This window comes from Diadema setosum, chromosome 17, assembly GCF_964275005.1.
Source record: "Diadema setosum chromosome 17, eeDiaSeto1, whole genome shotgun sequence".
Classification (NCBI taxonomy): Eukaryota; Metazoa; Echinodermata; class Echinoidea; order Diadematoida; family Diadematidae; genus Diadema; species Diadema setosum.
The window spans coordinates 27,133,592-27,159,254 of NC_092701.1; the positions used below are offsets into that span (position 1 = coordinate 27,133,592).

The window sequence follows — 25,663 nt, forward strand, 5'->3', positions numbered from 1 at the left end:
AAAGTAAAAGTGAATGTTTCACACTGAATGCTATTAAAAGCCTGGTTCGTGCATGGCTACTTCCTTCCTGCTGGAACAGATGAGTGTGTTTTATTTGGATAATAAACAGCTCTGGGATTCTTCAGACATTGGATACTAGAAAAACAGAGAAACCACGAGTATCATATAATCCAAAGTGAGCAGAAGGGGGAAATCACCAAATATCTTTCAAGTTGATAGTACAATGTATCATTTAATGTTTTCCATATCTCTGTCCTAAAGGGAAATGTACTTTTATGTATATTTATGTATACGTATGTATGTATATATGATTATTATTATTATCATTATTAAGCAGAGGATTTACAAGATATGAGGTATGGTTTTTCTTCAATTTGTCTGCCCTGTGTACAAAGGAAATTTGTAAGATCACAACTGCTGATGTACGTTTTTAACAAACATGTCAGAAAAAAAGGAATCCGCAAGAATTTGTAAAAAATGTCGATTGGCAGTTGTGATCTTAATCAATTTGTACAGAGGGCAGACAAATTTAAAAAAAAAAAAAAACATGCCTCAAAATTTTGTTTTTTTCTGGCAGTGTTTTTGGATTTTTTTTTTTTCAAAGTTGGCGAGCAACTTTTGTTGTTATGTCATGATTTTTCACTTTATGATTATGTGTGTGAGTTTGTGTATAATACATTTTGTGGAAATCATCATAAGTTGCCTGTTCATATGTAATTCTAAAATCGCAATTCTTTGGCAATAAGCCACAAAAACAAGCATAAAAACAATGAAAACCCTTCCAGCCTTGTCATTTGGAAACTCTTTCATATTGTGTAAGAATCAAGTGTTATCTTCTTGTTTTCTAGAAAGTGGAGAAAAAAAAAATTGTGTAGATGTTTGTACTGTGTGGACTGTCCAGTGCATACTAGTTTGTGATGCGGGTGGATCAAATTCAGATAGATTTACAGCTGAATGTCCTCATGTGACTGATGATCCATGGTGGTGCTGTGTATTTCAGGCATCAGTTCAAAAAGGAGATGAGTACTAAGATTCCCTAGGCCTCCCTTTTTATTTCAGACGGCTCATATGTCAGTCTCTTTCACACCTTGGTGTAGATGCTTGCAAATATAAAGGAACCAGGGGAGATTTTCATCTGCAAAGTCTGCCTTTTTTGGTATTTCTATTTTTAGGTTTGGATGTCACATACAATTAAAGTATGGTGGTGATGGTGACAATAAGGATTATGTTGATGTTGTTGATAATGCCAAATGGTGATTGTGTTGTTGTTGATGCTGAGGATTTTTACTATAGTTGGTGTGGTGATGATGGTGACGATGAGGATTATGTTAATGATGTTTATAATGCCAAATGATGATTGTGTTATTGTTGATGCTGAGGATTTTTACAATAGTTGGTGTGATGGTGATGATGACGATGATGACGACGATGATGATAATGATGATGATAAGATGATGATATTGGTGCAGATAATGATGGTAACGAAGATGGTAGTTGATGCGATGATGAGGATGATGACAGTGATGATGAGAATGTGGTAGTAGTGGTGCAGGTATTGATGGTGGTTTAAGGTAATTCTGGTGAGGATGATGATGGTATAATGATAGATACCATGCTTCCTGCTGTACCGAATAGGATAAAGATATAGGTCAGCTGCTACTGCTGCTGCTGATGATAATGATGATGATAGTAGTTAAAGTGATGATGATGATGATGATGATGATGATAATGATGAGTGAGAGGATAATGATAAAGGTGAGGAGGAGGATGGCAGTGATGTACCATAAATAATGATGGCAGTGAGGGTAATGGAAGTGATGATGACAAGAATGATGGGCAATGGTATTCAATTCAATAGTTTATCTATTTCCATCAAACATAAAACATGATTCAAAGCAGTACATGTGTCAATTTGACTTTCACTCAACCGATAAGGACAGCTCATTGTACACAATATAAGATATGCAAGAATGATATTATAACAAACAAAAAAAAAAGAAACAATGCCCATTTTGTCATGGTAACAGAAAAGAAGAAGTAATCATAACTATGGAAAAGAGTGTTTCTTAAAAAAGCCAAGCTTGTAGGATGTGGAACACTGAAATAAAAACAATAGCAATTCCAGTATACCAATATAATATATTCATATTAAATTCATCTATATACCTAAAGTTGTACATTTAATCATGGGTATATGATGCTGATAATACAAGCATACTATCAACAATACTTACAATAATTTTAGAATGTATATAAGATATAATGTAGCAGTATGGTTGTGGTGAAGATAATGATGGTGATGATAATGATAGATGAAGTGATGATGATGAGGATGAGGATTATGAAAGTACCATTCTTTTCGAGAGGACAGTGTTATCAATGATAATGGTGATGATGACCATGTGATGGTGATGATGATGATAGGGATTATTTTTAAGATGTGTTTGCTGCTTTTCCCAGTCTTCACTGGCATCAGCCTGAATCCCAGGCAGACCCTGAGAGTGGTTTTTTAATGCAGCAGCTGTCATCTTTTAGCAACACGCTTCTTACAGTGTCGGCGTCCGAAAAGTGATATGTCTTTTGACGCATGTGTCTTCAGGGCGCTGCATTTGCCAAATTACCCAAGAATTGTTTCGCCCTTTTCTTGTTCCCTGCAAATGTGACCTGTCATCGCTGATTAGGTGGCCAGGGTTGTTTTCCTGGGGGAAGCACGGCGGGTGGGCTCGAACCAAGATGTAGAAATTTGTTTCTGATCAGCCGATTTTAATATTTCACAGTTGGCGTGATGGTATCATTTTCGTCTTTATTTCTCTTCTTCTTTTTTTGGTTTGTATTTTGCTTTCTCGCTCTCTTTGTATTGTGACCAGGTCTAGTTTCTACGCCTTTCTATATGTGGCTATATTAAAGTGAAAATTCAAGCCATGATGAAGTTGAGTTGAAGATATAAAAGTAAACACAAACAGGAAGGTGAAAGTTTCATCGAAATTAAACAAACTAGCAAAGGTGTAGAAAGTCATAGTTTTCCATGTTTTCCCCGAGAGCAGTGGTATTGGTCACATTATTTATGCAAATTAGATGAGGTGATTTGTCATGACCTCACAAGTACAAACTTAGCCTATTTGTTTGAACACAAATCTTCACCAAATTTTCATTTTTGACATGAATTCAAGAAAAAGAAATCATAACCTGCACGTCAAAATGTCTCAGAGTTGCTTTGTTTCTTTTCAAGGGAGAGCTACATATATGTTGCTGAATCATCAACCAAAAATGAATAATTTTCATGATATTTCTGTTTTGTATACCAAATCGGGAAATTTTGAAGCATTGACTTCATTGCGTCATATCTAATTTGCACGAGTGAAAATGTCATCAATATTACTGTTTTGTGGAAGAGAGAGAGCAAGCTTCAAACTTTTATAACTTTTTTTGTCTCTTGTCTGATATTGATGACTTTATACAGGTTTATTTGTTTGACTTTACTTTTTGAAATCAGTTGAACGTGGAGTATAGTGCTCCTTTAAAAATGAACCTACCCCATGGAGAGATATTTTTGCACTTGTTAAGAAGTGATCATGCTCCTGTGAGGAATATTGTAGTATCCGTGACAATTTCATCTGGAGCGTTCAAGTACCATAATGTGTAGCATGTGTCAAATTTCAAAAGAACTAGGTTGCCTATTCTGGCAATAGGAAATTATGTCTGTTCTGGGTGTCCTCCATTCCTTTCATTTCTTTGAGATTTTTTTTTTTTTTTAATCTCTGTTAAAGTGAGGAGTCCTTTGTAGCCTACAGATGATTAGACTGTCCCACATCTCCTTGACAACAAATCTATCAAAGATTATGTTTAAGGTATCAAAGCAACCTGTTGACTGTTTTGACAAGTTCTGTGAAAGTTTTCATGTACACTTTCATACTGTACCTATTATCATGGAAGGTAAATGATGTTGACCAATTTGAGGCAGAAAACATGGGTGTTCATAAATAGTTAGAAATACTAAATAAAGTCAATTTCGTCCTTCCTAACATGGAATTAAAGGCTGGGATTTTCCCCCACATATTCAAATTCAAGCGTATTAATTTCAGTGAATTCAGAAATATTAGAAGAACTCAGCGAAGTATGGTGAGAATTGGACGATCAATTCAAATGTTAAATATTTGTAAAGTTTTGATTAAACCCATTTGCTTTCATGGCCAGATAAGAAGACTATACAACCATTCCTGATGTCACAATAGCAGAACAGTAATGAGAGAATATAAGGAGAATTACACTTATTTTCATATTTCTACCATAATTAGGTAGCACTTGAAATACCCCCTCCAACAGGCAGAGGGTATATAATATTACCCTTAACCGATGGCAGTAACAAATCTAGAGAATTTTTACTTTTTATGACAAATTTAATTGTGTATACTTCTCTTCATATATATATATATATATATATATATATATATATATATATATATATATTTAATATTGTTCCAAAACTGTGACATGACAAATTGTTGTAGCCTTTCATATCCAGTGATGACAACAGTATGGATTTATCCAATACTGTAACAATTCAAAACTTTTGAATGGATCACCGGATTTTTCTTAAGCTTTACTGACGTGTTCTAAGTTGTTTGCATTTGCTGAATTCATATAGGCTTATACTAGTATGTTTTGGGTAAATTCCTCTGTAAGGTTAGAAAAGAGGTGAGGAAAAACCAAATTACGTGAGTCAATGTAAATTATTTTAGTCTTTTTTTTTCAAGCTCAATGGAAACACAATGCAGACAAAATTTTTTACAGGTTTCATGATGCAGGGTCACAAATGACGAACAAAACGCGTAAAAGTGTAGGTGTCATTCAGACAGGCCGTGGTAGAACGCTCATTGGCAGTGCTCTCTTATAGTCGCGGCGGAGTGGGTGGATGAGCGTGATTTCACGGAATGTGTTCATGTTGACATTTTTAGCCGCGGTTTTCCGTGCCTGCCCACCGACTGCCGTTGCTTGCTTTCATGTTGTGCTCTGAAGGGTATCCATACGCTGTGCAGATTTTCTGTGGCAGCATCATGCTTGAAAGGCCAGAACAGATGATTAAAAGATAGGACTATCGCAATGCATGCTAGTGCATCTCTTCTTTTTTTTTCTTTTTCTTTTTTCTTTTTTTTTTGGGGGGGGGGTCTTGATCTTTGCTAGATGTTTCTATTCACGAAATGTGTCACTTTCAATTTGTTCAAAGAAGGTATTACCTATCAAGTGATATAGGCACTGAATGTTTGATTTAATAGCCCTTGGATTCATCTATGGATTGAGTTTATGAGAATTTGACATTTTTTGAGCAGATACTTTGCCAAAATGAGAGACAGTACAGGGGACTTATAATTCTGTAGTTCAAGCTGAGGGGGACAAGCCAAACTTTCAATTTAAAAAAAAAAATGATATCACCATTCAAATCCTCTGACAGTAACAAACGTATAGAGCAGTATCATTTCATCATTGGAATCCAGTTATGGTATCTTGAAGTGTGAAGTTGTAAGAGATGTAGATGGAATAGAAAATGAAACAATTTGTTAAAAAAACGTAATTATGGCTGTCTGCTGGCACCTTGTCCTTTCTCCTGGTACACTGGAGTTTCAATTTGCAAATTCCAACTCAATACCATTTCTGTCACAGAATGAGTTATTGTTTAAAGGTTGGGAAACTCCTAAATTCCAGCCCACCGGAGCCTCAAAATTAAATTTCCAACTCAATACCATTTATGTTGCAGAATTAGTTGACATGTTTTGAAACTCATTTCCAGGTCTCTGGAGTTTCAAAATTCAAATTCCAGTGCAATACAATTTCTGTTACAGAATGATTTTAAAAGTCGGGAAACTCTTTTCTAATTTCCAGCTCACTGGAGTCTTAAAATTCAACTTCCAGCCCACTGGAATTTCAAAATTCAAATTCAAATGTGATATCATTTCTGTTAAGTATGATTTGGAAAGTCTGGAAACTCCTAAGTTCTACCTTCCAGCTCACTGGAGTTTCAAAATTCAATTTCCAATTCAAAACCATTTCTGACAAAATTAATGAGTTGACAAGTTTGGAAACTTGCATTGAATTTCCAAGTCACTGAAGTCAAAACTCACTTGCACTTCTGTTCCGTAATGAGTTGATAAGTTTGGATATTTCCGTAGGTGCAACCCAATTCTGTTTCTGTTGCAGAGAGAGAGTTGGCAAATTTGAAACTTTCTTTCTGATCTCCAACTCACTTGAGTCACAATTGAATACCATTGCTGTTGCAGAAAGATGTAAAGGTTTTGAAATGTTGTTATGAATCCTAACCCATGTGTAGACACAATGCAGTACCATTTGTGGTACAGAAAGAGTAGATAAATGTCGAAATTCATTTCTGTCTTCAATCTCAGTAGAGTTACATACCATTTTGTTGTAGAAAGACAAATTTGGAAATTTCTTTCTAAATTCCAACTCACTGGAGTCATAAGTGCACACCATTTCTGTTGTCAAAAGAAAGAGGCATGCAGGTTTTGAAATCATCTTTAAAGTTCAAGTTCACATTCCAAAATTCAAATTCCGACTCGATACCATTTCTGTCACAGAAAGAGTTGACGAGTAGGCTTGTCGTCAAGGGTGCCAGCAGATCAGATTTGGCTCATGCACAATAGGCCATTCAGATTTAAAGACATAATCACTTCTCATGGCATTCGCAGAGCAATAAGCTCCATTTTCACACGATACTGGAAGTGGAATTAAGAGCAGTTTCAATGGGAGAGGAAGTCTTTGAGGTCTCGTCGGTGTGGTTTCGAGGGCAGAGTAAGGATTTGAGAGAGGGGAGTATGGTGGGGCAGGGGAGCATCTGAACAGTATTGGAGAAGAAGCGATGGAAAACTTTTGGACAGCGACAACGTTTAGCTTTTTTTTTGGGAGGGGGGGGGGTGTTGGAGGTGGGGGAAGGGAGGGAAGCGTGTGAACAATATACCTTGGGAGATACCATCAATCGTTGGCCCATGATGATGGGCACATATGATATGATATTGATACCCTGGTGATGAAAGATCCCCCAGCAGGCCAAGTCTGCTCCCATCCCTTTCCCTACCCCCCCCCCAAAAAAAAAAATGTAATCACAACTGAATATGAAATTATTGGTGAGAGAGGATGGGAAACAAAGTGCGTCGAATATCTATCTCAACTATTTGGAATTTGATATGGTCTACTTTGGTGTCTCATAATGTTCAGGGCAGTACAATGTGTTTTCAGTAATGATGTCATTCTGAGAACAATGCGGGGCAATAACGCTATGGAGCTCTAAATTTTTTTCCAGGTCTGTCGGTTCTTGAAGCGATATCTATCCGGGTTCCTATGGGCAACGTGTTCGCTTCTCCGTAACACAATGAAGAAGTGTCATGTTTGTGTCGACAATTCAAAGTGCACCTTTAAACCTGTCTTCACAGCCCGCGCTCGGAATCATGCCAAAAAGTGCTTAACAAATTATGTCACCATGTGAGTCCCAGTCCCATGTTCAGGTTTGCCTGCAAAATGTTAAAATATTCTGAATTCCTCTCCAGTTCCTTCAGGGGCCCCAAGGTATATTCTGTATGAAACATGACTTCTAACCTCTGATACACACTTTTCCAGCCAGGTCTTCCCTAGCTTGTAAGGAGGAAAATATCAAAATGAAGGAAAAATGAAGATTAAATAGAGAAAATAAAGAGTGTAAATTTCAAAAATTTCCAGTACAGTTTGGGGGTTAATTTCTGACAGGATTACAGCGTGGGTTGAATTTCTGCTCTACTCTTGGCGAGATGAAAGCGAGGAATAAAGACATGGCTTATTTCAAAACAATGGAAAAATGGTCTATTTGGATGGCTTTGTCTTCTTTTCTGTCTGTCTGTCTTTCTCCTTTTCTGTCTTGTCCACCTCTCAACTTCCAGTGAGAGCTAGAGGAATTAATTTTGCTCTGCATAACTTGGTGTCGATTTCAGTCTGTGAGTAGAAATAGGCAAGGGAGACTACAAGCAACTCCCTGTCTCCCATCAAGTATTCTGACAAAGGAGATATCATCTACCTCAAACCAGTGCTGTTACATTTTTCTCTGTCTGATATATTCACACCAAATACTTTTTTTTTTTTTTTTTTTGAGTGGGTTTAGTTGGAAGAGGTATGTGTTCCAACATTTTCATACAAAAATTGCTAGTAAAGTCCCATATGAGACAAGAAATGGTTTGCGCAGATCTTTTTTAGCCGAAGCGTTTTGTACTGCACAGAGTCCAGGACAGGAGGGTGCATTGCAGCAAAAAAAAAAAAGCACATACATTGGGTTTCACCGTGAAGAAAAGATGAACTGTACTCTCTCAAATGCTCTTTACTTGCCACTTTCACTTCAACGTGACTTTAGATTAGTCTCGATTCAAGAATTCCCTTTCGTTGATTCAACAAAACCGTAATTTTCTACCAGGGTACTGATACTTCCTGGATCGGTTTCTGCGTATAAACATTACAAGCTCGCTGCCTATCTTTGTGCAGCAATTGCTGTGTTCTGCATTCTACTAGATCGAGGTCTCGACTGCAATTTCTGTGGCATGTGTAGCGTAGATGTGTAGGGATCATTTCTTTGGATACCATGGATACCCGACGGCCGTACATGCGCTCTGCTTCCTGCAGCGAAGGAGAAGCTCCCTCAGCTGTCGTGGCTCTGCGCCGTAGACTGTCCCTGAGGGCTGGCACAGGTACGTGGTCTCAACCCGCTGGAGGCTCGAGTCCCGAATATACTCGGGCAAGTGTCTATGGGAAATGCGTGTTGTAGCAAAATCAACTCGTCCTCATAGAATACTTATGTGTTTTTTTTGGACAAATGTTGTGCGTTTAAAGGGGAAGGCTAGTAACTGATCAGTGGGAATCAGTGGAAATGCTGGGAGATGATTGTTCCAATCATTATGGGATTCATTCAAGAGTTCATTGTATATCTATTGTTGTGTGAAAATGATTTGCATCAGAACGGTCTCATATTCAAGTAATGTGCAGATTAATGCTCCGTCACTGACCAGGGACGCTAACCTGGAAGCATTAAGCTGCACATTACTTGAATATGAGACCATTCTGAAGCAAATCATTTTCACACAACAATAGATATACAATGAACTCTTGAATGAATCCCATAAGAATTGGAACAATCATCTCCCAGCATTTCCACTGATTCCCACTGATCAGTTACTAGCCTTCCCCTTTAAAGATTACAATGTTTGATATTTCCATACACACGTTAGTGAAAAGATATGAAGTTTTGGCACAAGACAAGAATCACAAAGGGAATGCATGTAAACAATACATATGTGAATTTGGCTCAGCAGTTTACATGTGTCCATGGAGTATGATTCTTAACATCAAGGGGAAGTCACATGCACAAAAATAAAGATACTGAACAAGAGTTTCTTGCCATTAGAGTTTAAGAAACATTCTCACAAAGTTGAAAAAAAAAAATCATAGTCTGGTATTATTTTTCTGTCACTGTTTCAGGTGGCTTGTTGCATGGTATAGCTGTAACATATTTCTATGGGTGCATTTTTTTTATACCCCCGCCAAACGAAGTTTGAAGGGGGTATATAGGAATCAGCGGACGGTCGGGCGGTCGGGCGGTCGGTCGGTCGGTCGGGCAGGCGGGCGGGCGGTCAGGCGGTCGGTCGGGCGGTCGGTCGGGCGGTCGGTCCGTTGCAAATCTTGCGTCGCGAACTACTTCCTCAGTTTTCAACCGATTCCCATAAAACTTGGCACAGATGTGTGCCTTGGGTTGTAGATGTGCAAGACGTATTTTTTGACAGTACCCAAAAGTACGTTGCCATGGTAACGGCATATTATGGGCAAAAATGGGTACAAATCTTGCGTCGCGAACTCCTCCCACAGTTTTTGATCAATTTTTATGAAATTAGGTACAGATGTTCATCTGAATATGTTAATGTGCAAGACACATATTTCCGCAGTGGCAAAAAGTGCGTTGCCATGGTAACGGCATGTTATTGGTAAAATATAGGGCAAAATGCTTCATGGCAAAACTGCTTCATCAGTGTTCTTCCAATTCTCATGGAATTCATCTTGAATGTTTGTCTTAGGATATAGGTCAGCATGACACATTTCTTGACAGTGACAAAAAGTATGTTGCCATGGTAACAGCTCACATATTATGAGCCAAAATGATGGAAAATTTTGTGTTGCAAACTACTTCCTCAGTTTTTGCCCAATTTCCATGAAACTTGGTACAGATGTGTGCCTTTGGTTGTAGATGTGCAAGACGCATTTTTCGACAGTACCCGAAAGTACGTTGCCATGGTAACGGCATATTAATGGCAGAAGATCAAGGAAAGATCTTGCGGATTTAACTACTTCCTCAGTTTTTTGACCAAAGCTTATGAAATGTTGTTTTGACCAAAGCCTATGAAATGTTGTTTGGCGGGGGTATAACCAGTCGCTGTAGCGACATTTCTAGTTTTTTTTTTGTCATCACCAGTATGAATGATCCTTGAGACTGTGGTGTACGATTATGTGGCCAACATATTCAATGTATAAAGCTCATTCATTTGAATCGATGGGGAATTTCTGGTATGCTTTTGGTTTCTTTTTTCAAGTGTCTCATGGCACAGTTGAGAAGCAGCTTGTTTCTTCAGTTGTGATTTTTTGTTTTAATGGCATTGTGAATGGTCTGTGAGATGGAGCTGAAAATCACTGATGGACAGCTGATTAATTTGAATCGGTAATTAATTTCTAGTGTGCTTTTGATTTCTTCCTTGTAATCAAGGAAATGAATGGAATGGAATGTTTACATCCTGTTGCAAAGCAAACAAGCAGAGTTTATCCTGTTGCAGCATTGCTGGTCTGAAGAGTCTCGGTCAGATCCGCATTAAATGGACTTTATTTCCTGTGCAATAAATACCAATTGAGTTATGATGAGGTTTAGACTTTGGACACTGAGGAAACACTGTTACCAGGATTTCCTTTACTTGTGAATTGTATGAAAATATGTATATTACAATTTAATAGAATTTAATTTTTTCACCTTGTGCTGTGTTCTCCATTATTCCATGTAAGAGTAAGACTTCATAAAAAAAAAGAGCAATCCACATTCCGACCACAAATGAAGTATGATAACAGTTCAGTTTTGAACTCCCAAGGAAATATTCCTTGTGTAGTTTCCTCCATGTTTAGAATACTTCAAATACAGTTTGTAATTAATTCAGTGGAATTTGATATTCATCAGTTAACAATGTGTGTTTGCCATCATTAATTTATTGTCTTTTTGTCTTCATTAAAAAAGTAATTTTGTAAATACTAAATGAAACGTTCAGCAAAAGTGTATCTAATTAGATTGATTACAATATATATATTGGGATTTGATAGGCTGTAAATGAAAAAAAGAGATAAAGATTTGTGGATACAAAAGATATCTTGTTTAAACCTTGGTAAATTTTAGTAGCTTCTTCAGTGTAATATTACCCCAATACCTAGTATTACCCCAACATTGTTAGATGCACTTCCTCAAGCCTTATAGTGGAATATCTTTGGGTGCATTTATCATCTTTTTTTGGTGTAGATTAAGGTTTACTAATGACTTGCACAAAGATTTTTACAGATCTACGATAAATGCACAGCTGTTTTGATTATAGGGTTAGAAATGCTTTTGTAAAATGCCAGAAATAATGTGATCTGAAACGCCCTTGAGCCAGAAACATGTTTCTGTAGAGATGAGAAATGCAAAGTCATTTAGAAATGTATTTATAGCTTGGATCTATGTACCCATACCAACTTCTGGAATTCTGCCCATTCCAAGTTTCGTGCCACTCACATGCATACACCCTACATGACTTTTCCATCTCTGGTCAAACAGTGCACTGGAGCTGCACAGTGACAAGGCCCTCCTCGACTCATGATAGAGATGATAAATTGCAACAACTTGAAAAAAGCGCTCTAAAGAGCCTTTACAATTAATGCCTTTTTGATAGTGGGTATTGAAATGTGTTTCAAACATGGCAATAATGATATAGGCAGCCCATATTGGGTTAAACATGTCTTCCTAAAGCTTGTATGCGCCAGGGCATGATTTAAAAATGAGGAAGCGATGTTCATGAGTTCAGAGCATTCTCTTACACCACACCACAATGCCTTCACAGGTTCATGAACTCCACACACCTGATGCTCACGGACAAAGAGCTATTCTTCTTTCATGCCATGAAGCACACTGTGTGGATAGTCTGTGTATAAAGTACATTGTTCATTGACTCACTAGGCGTGTCTTCATCAGCCCGAAGTTCAAACTAGCAGGATATTTTGCGGTCTTGGAAAATAGCCCGATACAGCGAATGTGCGTCTTCATCGGCTCGAATAGCCCGCTTAGGGAAATTAGCCAAAAAAAATGCCGCATGCGCACTTTGCATCATTACTCTGCTTAGCTCGCAGTTCGAAAGTGGATTTCCCCGCGCAAAATCTCCTATATCACTGTATGTACGATACTACAACCAGGGAAGTGATCAGTACAGTATCTCTCCAAAGGGATATCAATAACGCTACTCTTTCTTCTGTCCAGTGAGACATCTTATATGAAATTAACGATTTGCAATGTTTAAACAAGTCCAAAATACACACAATCTGCAAGAATCTTCAGCTTAGACAGAGTGGACCAGAAGAAGAAATACAAACAACAGCCAGCATGCACGGCAATGAGTTTTAACAGGGAGGTGAGAGGAATCACCTCCCTGGTTTTAAAGATGTCAACAACAGTAGGCCTAATACACACATGTGATCCTTGAATACACCGTGCGTTTATGTACTAGCTTGTACATGTGCTTTCCATAGCCAGCTGGCTAACCAGAAGCGTGGAGGGATCGAGAAAATTTCGGGCTGATAGAGACGCACCCGAAATAGCGCGCTATTTCACGAATTAGCGCTCTAGTTCACGAACTAGACCAAGATTTTGGGGAAAATTTTCCCAATCAAATAGCGCGGTATTTGCATCTTCACTACACAAATAGCGCGCTATTTTGACATCGGGCTAGTTCGGTAACCGCAAGATAGCGCGCTATTTTGAAACTTCGGGCTGATGAAGACACGCCTACTGCAGCAATGAAGTATGGGATGATGTTCCACTAATGTACCTCCCCCCCCCCCCCAAAAAAAAAAAAAAAAAAGAAGCAGAAGAAGAAAAAAGTTAAGCATCTCGGCTTGGAATTCAACCATGACCTTGATAACTCGCGACTTAATTAAGCATACATCTGTGTGCGACGGGATAGAAAATTGAGTGTCCTTTCGTGATTCTTTTTTTGTTGTTGTTGTTGATTGAATTAGAAGTCAATAGTGGTAAAACCACCATTCCAAATTATTCCTTAGTTACCAGAAACATCTTTCAGATGCTTTATTAATATGAAAAAGTATTTAAATTAATCTTATTTGTATTTTTCATTCATTCATTCATTCATTTATTTTTCATTTCCAACAGAAACATATAAATATATTGCAGAAATTGAATACAAGTACATAGATATAGATATAATATTTGTCCCCATTTAAGTCTGCATTTCATCACGAATAGTATCTAATTCTAATGCTCTAATCAAATACTAAATTTGCATGAATGCTCACAGTGTATATTTTTTATATACCAATAGTGCATTGGCCTCTTCAGACTCATTGAGAATTACTGTTGCGATTCATTATCAATGATTCTGTAAGAAGATAGCACAGAAGGGAAATTCCGGCATTACCTCTACACACGAGACGAGCAGTTTGCATACAACTGCTGAACAGAACTCATTTCTGGTTCTGCGTATACAGCACTTGTGCTTTATACCCTCTCAGGCATATCGATTCACATTCTGATAGGATGAAGTAAATCCACAGAGGTATCCCTTACATGATGGTATCAGCATAACAGTTTCCTTGTGAGTAGTTTCAGATCAGTAGAAAACTGCACTACACACACTTCATATGATGCCTGGGAAAGAGAAAAAAGTGCTGGGGACTTCCCCCAGCTGCCTGGTTGCTCTGCTGCCCTCTCTTGTCAGCAACATGCCAGTGGGTAGTGCTGAAACTAGGCATGAAGTGTTGGAGGTGGATTGTGATCTCTTTGCTTGGACTGCCTGTTATGATCTAGCCTTGTGTGGTTGAAAACATTTAAATTGATTTAATCTCTTCCTTCCTAGACCGACTTAAAGCTCGATTGTGTCTTTGACAGAAGTCATGAGCGGTGGGACTTCGTGTACCGCCACCTAGAGGTCAAAATAATGTCATAATAACGTGTCTCGGCAGTAAGATCATTTTGTAGTGCCCTCAAGGAATACTGTGATTGATCATTTCATGTTTCATCAGTCGGCTGTCAAAATACGACATTTCTCACTGCAGAGTCTGTGTGAAAGATGTTTCAGACGTACAAAAGACCTTGTTTGTAATCACATTTTTGAAAGGAGTTTCCAAATGTATTTTATGGTTATTTTTGTACTTCAGCAATTGAAATGTAGGGGGAAAAAAGAGTCATTCACACTGTTCGGTTATTAGAGAACTTGCTGGTATTTGCTTTTCGAACCCACGAAGGAAGCTCGAGTGGGTGACAAAATCACCTCAGTGCTTACATTGTGATCGCAATCAATATCACTCTGTGGTAGAAATAAGCAAAAACTTTATCATTCCATGACTTTCTTATTCCAAATCTAGTTTTGAAAAAAAACAACAATCTCCAATTCAGTTTGTCTGATTTGTTAGTCAACTTGAACATGATGTGGAATTTTTCTTGAAGATATGAATAGTAATGGTGATGATGATAATAATGATAATAATAATAATAATAACAATAATAATAAAAACAATAATAATAATAATTATAATAATAATAATTATGAAAAATAATAATAATATTTAATAATTTTGTCTGTTTAATGGCTTCATTGTCATGAAATGAGGAGAGAAACTTTGCATAACTGCTGGTTTTTCTCCCCCCCCCCAAAAAAAAAAAAAAAAGATATCAGAAGAATATCATCTTGTGCTTTTAGATAAGAACTGGCAGGAGTTACCTCTTGATTAAACCACTGAATGCTCATTGTGTCCAAGAAATAAATGCAGTCATGGTCCAGGTGTCCAGTGATTAAAATAGGCATTTACAGTATGTATCCATCCTGACCTTGCCCCCTACGACTGACACAAACACTCCAAACTCTTCACCTCTTTTTTCCTTCCTAAACCATGAAAAATCCTGCCCTTTTTTTTCTGAGGTACTGTCCCAAGCAGTCTTCTCGTACATCCACACGGGTGCTGTTCGTTATTCCGAAGGTTCGATATTCCGAAGGTTCGTTAATCCGAAACACGCAAATTCCCCATACCTAGAGGTTCGTTAATCGGAAAATGAAAAAGGGTTCGTTAATCCGAACATTTGTGGCGTTATTCCGAAGGTTCGTTATTCTGAAGATTTGTTCATCCGAAAATGACATTCAGAAAAACGAACCTTTGGAATAAGGAATCTTCGGACTGAAGAGCCTTCGGAATAAAGAACCTTCGGAATATTTCCAACTTTTGCTTGTGAGATAATAATAAACCTCTTATGAAATATGAAAGAACATACAATTCTTTGAGGAATTCATTTTTTTTTCTTTTAATGAAAATTGTTCTTGAATGTCTGAGATATCTCCCCCCCCCCAAAAAAAAAGGTGATCCTAACAAAAAGCAAAAGGTTACAACTTTTACTAGGATCTCTTTGTTTTACTTTGTTTTTGGATATCTCAGTCATTTCAAAACGGATTTTCATCAGATAAACTTTCAATTCCCCTTAGAATTGAATGCTCTTTAACATTACATGCAGTGGTTTCTAAATATCTCGCAAAATGTTGAATGCTGAATCCTCATCTCAATCAGTGTACCATCCCTTTAAAGGCTTAATTTACCATTTGCAGATGAAACAAAAAGCTAGCATAAGTGCTTCAAAATAGTTCTAAAATGTGAGTTAGGGATAGAAACAACCAATGTGAAAATTTGAACCAGTATAATCAATGTTAAGTATTATACAAAATGTGAACAACAGTTATAATAAAAGTGTTTCCAGACTAAACCATCTACAGTTATGGTTTACTGAGAAAAATAGTGATACCTCCTAATATTTTGGGCTTTATTGCACAAATTTTGTATGGTAGGATGTTTTGTGATACAACCGACCTACACATATGCATCAAAAGTGATATCTTAAACATCTTTTTAAATCACTGCTCCCAAAGGTAAACAGGACCTTTGAGTGTTGGAAATCGTGACAGGAAGTGATACCACTATCGACAGAGAGGACAGTGCATTCTTCCCCCTTCCCTCCAAAAACCATCAAGTACCAAGTTTCGGTTAAGGTTTTATTGAAAGTTTGTCTGCTCTTTTGAACTGTCTGCTCTTTTGAAACCATTTGCCCTTGTAAAACTCTTTGCAGACTCCATATAACTGTCATTACTCACAACATATTTTAGCCATTATCAAGAGCTTTAAAAAAAATCCTTGAGATAAACAAAAAAAAAATGCTTAATTAAATGGATGTCTATAAATGGAGGCCTATACTGAACAGAATGTGCAAAACGTGACTTTTTGTGAAATCTGGGCAAGATCGCTGCCTGATCTATGCCCTCAAACTTTGCAGGAAGGAATTACTGCAGCATTTTTTTTTTCTTTAGTAGTTTTGATGAAACTAAGTAGGCAAAAACTGGCTGGGGTTACAGATGTGCAAGACACATTAGTGAGGGCCAGGCCCAACTTCAACTTAACTGAAGTCAAACTGAAGTTGGATGATTTTGGAGCACAGAGGAGTTGAAAACTTTTTTTTTTTAAGGTTAGGGATAAAAAAAAAAAAGAAAGCGTCCATCTTGATGTCAACTGCATGCTTGTCACCACAAGATTTCTTGTGGCTAGGTAGTGGATAGCTCCATACTCAGGGATCCCCTCTCCCCCCCCCCCCCATCCCCCATGCGACCTCCTTTATCTCTTTAATATAAGCAGCCCATGTGAATGTACTTAGCTGCAAGTTTGTGGTTAATCCCACCCTGTGTGAGCACTTGATCGTCTCCTGGAAAAGAGAACAACATGAAATATTGCCCTACATGATAGTTTTTACATATTTATGCACATCAGTAATTTTGTTTGCTTGTTTGTTGTAGGTTTCATTACCGACAAAACGTATACTTCAAAGCCTGAAGCTGCATTAGCTGCTTCATGAAATACAAGCAGATTTCTCCACAAAAGTGCAGATTTTTCCACAAAAGCGTATTATTTGCAATAAACTGTGGTCATCACAGTCCATGCACTGAAGTTTGAGCATCTGGTGATGATCTCGATGATAAAAAGTATGAGTCTCATCATTGAAGACAAGTTTACAACGTGCGAACGAGTTTGTGGCTAACGGTGTGAACGAGCTTGTGGTTAGCGGTGTGATCTTCCCTGTCATCGATGGTAGTTGCCATCGATGACATGGCATGGTGTGAACGTGCCTGCACTCGGAGTCCATGAGACAAGCATTTCCATAGCAACCGTTGTGTATTGCTGAAATCCTCCTCCCACAAAATGACATGGCAGGGCTGTCAGTCGTCTTGATTAAGATATTTCTAGACAAGCGGCCACAGCACACCGAGCATGGTAATAGGGACAGTCCGGTTTTTTTGCTATGGTGCGCCAAAAGGAACCATGTCTGGTTCTGTCTAAAAAAAATCAATAATTCAGTACAAAATCACCCCAAATTTTATTTGTATGTACAAATCAAGAGCAACAAAATCACCAGTTGAAGATTCATTTTGTAACATAATTATCAGCGGGTAAGTGATATTGTAACAGAACCAGACATGGTTCCTTTTGGCACGCCACAGCAAAAAAACGGACTTTTGCAGTTAGCTTAGTTGGTGTGCTGAGGCCTTTATTCCTACATGTTTGTACATTCATGAATCTCCCAATTTGATTGTACTCCTGACAACCAAATATGTCACAATGCAATGTCCTACATGAGCACAGACAGACAAGGTTTAGACTAAAAAGCTCCTCAACGAGGCAAATTCTGCATTCATAAATGTTTGATGTTGTCACAAAATTATCCATAAATCACTTAATCATTTGTAACTGATTTTCAAGTTGGAAACACATCAAGATGATTTAAAGTTGTTGTGTCTGTCTCATCTTAATTGCTATTAAAATATTACATTGATTTTTTTTTTGACTTTGTGCAGATTTACTAATCTCAACAGGTTCCATATGATCTTTCTTCAGTGCATGCCATAAGGTAGGCAGCAAAATTCTGCATTGCCAATCTAGTGACAAGAAGGTGGTATTCTTGGAGCAAAATTCTTCGGGGACTTAAGGGTGTTAATTCCGTCGTGATATTAAAGGAGCATACCCAGCGATTCTTATGGTCAGTGTGTGACTTGGGTTCTTGGGGAGGTTGGCAGGCATCGACACAAAGTGTGTGAATCACGGACGAAGGAAGTGGAGGATTTTCTCAGATTTGTTCCCCCAGACACATGGAGTCCCGTTGTCGACCGCCGAGAAACATTTCTCATTCTGAGCTTTTGTTCCTGACCCCTTTCTCTTATACCCCTCCTCAGCTCCCATCCCTCCCACATCCCACCTTTTTCTCCCTCGATCATGCGATGTCAAAAGCTCGCATTAATCCCAGCTGGTTCCTTCCAGTATGCCACCACAACTTGATGTCTTTCTGCACATGTTTTCCCCACTCCTATGTGAGATTTCACCTCAGGTACATTAAGTGATTAATTAGCACCGTGTCACAGGCAGCCTGCTGTGTATCCCCCCCCCCCCCTTTACCTCAAGTGGTTGTGAATACCCCTCCATCATATGCATTTTGCTATGTCCTGTACTTGAGGGAAAATAACAGAAATTGCTCATTTTCATCGGTATTCAAAAGGAAAAGATGGAAGAAAATGCTCCCACTTTACTGTGTACCTGTCTCAAACATGTGGATTATGATACTTCAGCCAGTATAGTTAATCCTTGGTGTGCTTTGAGTGCTGGTAGGCACATAAAACCCATAGGCCCAAATTCACGAAGGTGGTACAAATGAAACCATGGTTTAAACCATGGACAAAAACCATGGAGCGCCAAGTGTCGCACGGAATATTTCGTTACGAAATTGGTTATTTCGTCGACAAAATGACAGTTTCGTTAACGAAATTACCATGTCGTGGACGAAATGTTCATTTAGTTACAAAATGTTTTCATTTCGTTACAAAGTAATCATTTCATTGACAAAATGACTGAATTCGTAACGAAATATTCCATGCGACACTTGGTTTTTGTCCATGGTTTAAACCATGGTTTCATTTGTACCACCTTCGTGAATTCGGGCCATAGTGTTGTACGCACTGTCCAAAGCATGGGACCAAGTCCCTGGCACATAAAGGGAAAAGACCATGTTGAATAAAAACAAGCAAACAAACAAACAAGCAAACAAAACAAACAAACAAAAATAGTGCAGTTCTGCATAAGTGTGCTTCTGTGTGTGCATGTGTGTGTTATGATTTTGAGTTTGAAAAATTTTCACTGTGATACAGACTGATATGAACAAAATTGAACCAGTACCAATAAAATGATCTGTCTCACATTTGTGTTGTGTCAAACATAAGCTGAACGTACTAATTATGTCTTCACTTGTTTTTTGAGAATAATGTCCAATCCAGCAAAATGTCACCTCTTCTCCTGCCGAAATGATTGCAATTGTGAGATTTCTTGATAAATTTATCAGAGAGTAATGTGAGTTTTTTTTTTTAATCTCTTAAGTTATACTTGCACAAATATGGATGAAATACAAACACTATGATAATGATTACAATCAATGAAGAAGTATAATGATAATGATAATAATGATGATAGAATAATAACTATAATAATACTAATTATAATAATAATAATAATGATACTATTAATGATAATAATGGAGTAATAATGATAAAGATAATAGTGGGTATTGAAGGAGGATTTAAAGGGATCATATAGTTTTGGTTGAGACCCAATTTCAGGTTTCTAACATTTTTTTGTGAGATAATGAGAAACCTAATATGAAATATGAAAGAGCATGTAATTCTATGAGGAATTCAACGTTTATTTGATGAAAATTGGCTTTGAAATGGCTGAGATATCCAAAAAAGAGCGATTATAATAAAGTGTGGGACCCACACTTTATTACAATCGCTTTGTTTTACTTTGTTTTTGGATTTGGATTTGAATTTTCATCACATAAACTTTGAATTCATCTTAATATGGTATGGTCTGTACTATATCATAAGTGTTTTCTTGGTACCTCGCAAAAAGTTAAAAGCCCAATTCTCATCTCCACCAATACTGTACCATCCCTTTAAATGATTCATGTAAAGATATTTGATAAGTGTGAGAGGGAGTTTTTTTTTTTTTTAATCATAGCTTGGGGGGGTTTTAGAATGAAGTTGTGGATTTTTTTCTTCCAGCATTGTGGTTTAATCCTCCTTTTGAATTTCTCTTTTTCTTTCTTTCATGATGCCACCTCGTCTCTTCTCGGACTGGTATCTGTTTGCCCTCATCAAATCATCAACGACTCTCATCCATATCCAACATGGTTGATTATAGGTAAGTCAGCATGGTAGCTTTGTGGAAACGTTTTAGCGGTGAATGTTTGATGTATGAGTGCAAAAGTGATGATGTTGTTGTTGCTCTGATGATAAGCTGTGTGTAAGAATTTGATGGTATCACGGGAAGGTGTTGAGTGGTTGAGTAATTGAGAAATGTTACGAGTGCTGATGTTACGATGCTGGTGTCCTGCTGAGCTCATTTTTGCAACAAAATTTGCTTTCATAAATCATTGAAATTACTTTTACTTATTTTTTTTAGTAATTGAGGGTACTGCACTGGAAAAAAAAAATATATATATATATACAGTTCAACAGTGTGGCAGATTTCTATTTGATACCAGAAGGTTTCAATAAACCCATTAGGCCTACGTATTTCCAAAATAATATTTTTACTACAGACACTTCATTACCATTAACTTGAATGCTTAATCCTATCTGTCATATTAGATATTTCTCTTTAATAGGGGAAAAATGTTTCTTTGTAATGCTATATCTTCCATGTTTCAGTGGTTTGATTAATGCCTTTGAGTTGTTCACTTTTTTTCCCCCATTCATACAAACTGCTCTGAAAATTACCTTGAACTTAATCGGTATGGATTATGTAGAAATAATAGCGCCTGAATGTGTTTGTATTATTTTATGGGAAGCACTGACAGACAAACGGTCAAATTGGGTACACGGTCAAATTGGCTACACGGTCAAAAAACTGCAGTTTTGGAGGACAGCTGCGTGCATGGATGTATGTGTGTGTGTGTGTGTGTGTGTGTGTGTGTGTGTGTGTGTGATTGTATGAAATTATGCCAAAGGGGAACTGGACAACACATTATTGTGATTCTCCCAATGTTTATACGTACATGTCAAGGAAACATGAGAGAGAATAATGTAAACACAAGAGACTTGATTGACAAGGTAATAGATTCGTAGAACATCCCAAAATGCATTGGACTGTATGAACTTTAGTTTTAAATTTGATAGAGTGAAATCATGCCAAATAAAAACTGGACAGCATATGATTTTTTTAATTTTTTTAACACCTGTGTTTATACACACATGTCAAGGAAACAAGATTAAAGAGACTTTTATCAAAGATTAAAGAGACTTGCAAACATACGAGGTGTGATGTGTCAGGCAATAGTTCAGAAAACACACAAAGAGAGTTTGACCATTGTTGATTTAGGTCAGTTTGATATTCTGATCTATAGGTCTTCAAGCAGGATGAGCCAATAAGTAGAAACAACAAACCCATCATTTTTCCATTTTCTTTGGCCCATCAGCATGGAGTTTGCATTTTGTATAATAATTTCAAAAACAGAAACCTTGAAAAAAAAACCAACATGACATACAAGCAGTGTCTCTGAGATGTTCTTGTCAGACTTCATGCTAGAAGCGTTTATTCTTTGAACATGAAAATAGGTTATCTTGCTTACCAAATTAAAATTCATGTTTGTTACACCTTAAGCAGGTCAGGTATGAGCCAGTGTACATAGCAGTTGATTAATAGCAGCCAGTTTATTAACATTTTGATCTTTTTCCGGAGTCAACTCAAGATAAGACTGTGACAGACTTGGATGGAACATTTGAATCAGTAACGCGCTATTTCACTAGTGTGTAGCCAGCACAAACCTGTACTTTACTGAGTCATTTGCACTTCTGACGGGTAAAGGAAAAAAAAAATAGTGGCATAATAAAAGCGCTGATGTATGGAAACAGTTTAGTATGGAAATTACTATTGAAGCGACTGTGCCAAGAGCCATCCAAAACATTGCCAGGAAAGTCAGACGGGGAAGATTTTTCTTGGCTTGAATTTGGTGCAAAGATTCTGTCACTATTTGCACCGAGAACCGCTTACCACGGGAAATTGGTGATTCTCGTCTTTAATGATTTCCTCTTCGTGTTTTGATGACCCCTTCCATGATCACTTGAGAAATGTGAAATGCAGCCAGCAGATTTGGCTATTGTTTTATACATTATTAACATGCAGGCACGCATACACCTGCCGTGCGATCTCGCATGTGCATTTACGGTGGCCGAAACTTACAAAGTAACTCAAGCTTGGCAATATGGCAAGTTTTATCTCTTTTTCTTTTCATTTGTTGGCCCTACAAATGAGAATAGTCTGACAGTTTGAATTCTACTTTTCCACTGTTTTCCCAGTGAGAACGGGTGTAATTCATGACTTGCTACCATTCATGATTGACAATGAAAAAGTTGCCATCAGTGATTTTGCAGTCATTAGAGGGCTCACACCTGTAAATAAAATGGACTGTCCCAGACCCCTTCACAAATTCATACCAAAGATACCAAAATAAATGAAGAAAAAAATTAATTAAAAATCAATGATGTAGTTTGGCAAAAAAACTGAATAGCTGTAGATATTGAGTATGAATTCCTCTACAAACTGCATTTTGGTTGGAAGATGAAAGCTTTTCTGATAGAATTTGAGGGGACTATATTTCATTGGGTACGTGTACGGAAAATAGGTGATTTTTTGAGTGACAAGAACTCGTAGTCTGGCTTTGCAGACCCCTGGACAGAATTAGAGCAGAACAACCCACCCTGGAAATCTGATGGATGAAAGGTAATATCTCACTTATTCAGGTTAGTGAAGATGAAACACCTCATTTCTCCCAGCTATTTTACAGAATTTTTTGAAATTTGAATTTTAACACACATCTCTATGGGGAATTATTTACCCGTGTGAGCCCTAGAGGGAAGGGAATTGAAGGGAAGGGTGGGGTGTAGTGAGTTGAGATTGGAAAAAGGGGGTGGGACCTCTACAGGGGGGGCTTTACTGACTGAATAGAGGAGGATAAGTGGATTAGGTTTTTCAAAGCATTTTCACCAAGATTAAGCAGGTTTTTTGAGGTTGTTGCTGATGTTTGGGCAGATCATAGGATTACACATGATTAGCATAGATTGCTTTGAGAGAGGTCATTTGCAGCCTAACTGTTAACTGGTACAATGTTGTGGGATCAACCCATCAGCTGAGGTTTTGTTGATTGGTGATAAATTTGCTGATAATGTAAATTGTTAGTAGAAAGTTGAGCAAAGAAAATTGATGAGGAATTGCTAGCTTCACAAATTCTGCAAGCTAATGTGCTTATGTCTTCAATTCTTCATTTCAACATTACAATCGAAGTGAGTTGGCAAAGCCAAAAAAGAAATGGATTTTTGTGCTGGAGCGTATGTGCGTAGTCTTGTCAAGATGTAAGATGTGGAGAGTCATATTTTTGCATTAGCGACCTTCTGGTTCTCTAAGTGAAGATAGTAAGTGCTCACCCTGTCATGATAAAGTTATGCTTCATAGGGCTTCATACCGTATTGATGAGAGGTCGTTAATTGTTTGTCAAAACTGCTAAATGAAGAAGTGATCCCCACGTGCGGAGATGATGTCATTCTCTCTTACAAGGGGGGGGGGGGGAGGGGTGATCAGCGTCTTCAAGTTCTGCAACAGACTCTATCATACTGCACTGATATTCATGCACACCCTGCTATGGTATGCATGAAGACTGCTGCACATACAAGTATGACTACATTAATCACAGTTCATTCAGATGGTGATCTTTAAACTCAAGGATAAACTCGTTAGGTATGGGGTGCCAAGTTTCGCATGGTCTCTTTCTTTTTTTCGTTGACGAGTGACAACAATTTTGTCAACGAAATGACTGCAATTTTGTCAAGAAGTAACAATTTTGTCATGAAATGACAATTTTATTACCAAAACAACAATTTTGTCACAAAATTGTCACATTTTTGACAAAACTAAGATTGTAACTTGTCAACTAAAAAACAATTTTGTCATGAAATTAATTTTGTGACAAAAGAAACCATGCAACACTTGGCACCCCGTACTTAACTACGAGCTTATCCTCAAAGCTGGCTTCTCCTCGAGGCTAAGGATAATCCTCTGAATGTAACTTTAGTTTTGAAGTTTTTATCACAGCTCTGCAATAATTCATGATAACTTTTTGATCTCATACATTTGTGAAGTAACAGGAAGCAATCTTGTCATACTTGAATTTGACCACCCAATATCTTTTCTCATTCATCTAAAGGGAGGAAGAATGGGGGAAAAAAAACAATTTAGTGCAAATAGTCATTGCTATTAATTGATTGTGATCTTATGAATTTATCAGGAATTTGTGATGACTAAGGACAATGAGTAGTTTTTATTGAGCCTTATTTGAATTTAATCCGACTTTTGAAACCTAATCTTCAGCAAAAAGATTTTCTTAATGTCTGCGGAACGTGACCATATATTTATATCTTTGATGGAAGAGGGTGTGACAATGAATTGTTTCCAAGAGTGGTTTTTTTTTTTTTATTAAAGTGATTCAATTATATTCTTCAAGGAAAGAATGTCTTCCTTGAATGAAAATAGACGGATGCTATCGATATACTGAAACTAGCAAATTTGTTTGGAAAAAAAAATGAAAGTAGTGTGTCATAGAATATTCATTACAGAAAAAAAAAGTGATATCTGAGATAATGTCTGACAAAAAAAAAAAAAATGTTCTTTGCTGCTTGGACAAGATGCAGAGTTTATTATTAAAAATGAAAATTAAGAGAGATAGAGAAAGAGGCATGTTTTTATCCAGCATTTAGGTTAGGCAGAGAAGATGGAATTTAAAAGTCCTTCGGGTTCAAATAGGGGTTTGTTGATTTTTTTGTTCTTTTTTACTGTAGTGGGAAGTGAAAAGTATGTCATAGAGAGAAAGATTTTCTAATTCTCGGTTGAGAATGAGAAGGGCGTTAAGTTGCCTTGAAGACTATGGGTTTAGGGGCAACTTAACGCCCTTATCATTCTCAGCCGACAGATGCAGGATAGGAGAAAAAAAACCCAAACAAACAACCATCAAGAGATGAGAAGAGAGGGCTGAAATATGATGGGAGAACAAGCTTTATGAGATGTTAAGAGTGCAGAACAAAACGAACAGATGCATTGGATGGAGTGCCATAGAATGAAGGGTATGACATCATTGGGGGACTTTCCCTTTCAGAAAATGAATGTTTTCCAGTGTCGCACTGAGTGAATCCTCAAAGCAGTTTCAGTCACACATGGAAAATGAAATCAAAAT

At 37.5% G+C, this 25,663-nt stretch overlaps 1 protein-coding gene across 1 annotated transcript in view; it reads left to right on the forward strand.

Moving 5' to 3' along the window:
* LOC140240893 (uncharacterized) overlaps positions 1 to 25,663 on the forward strand; it is a 338,767-nt gene that overhangs the window by 123,774 nt on the left and 189,330 nt on the right. The window lies entirely within an intron of this gene.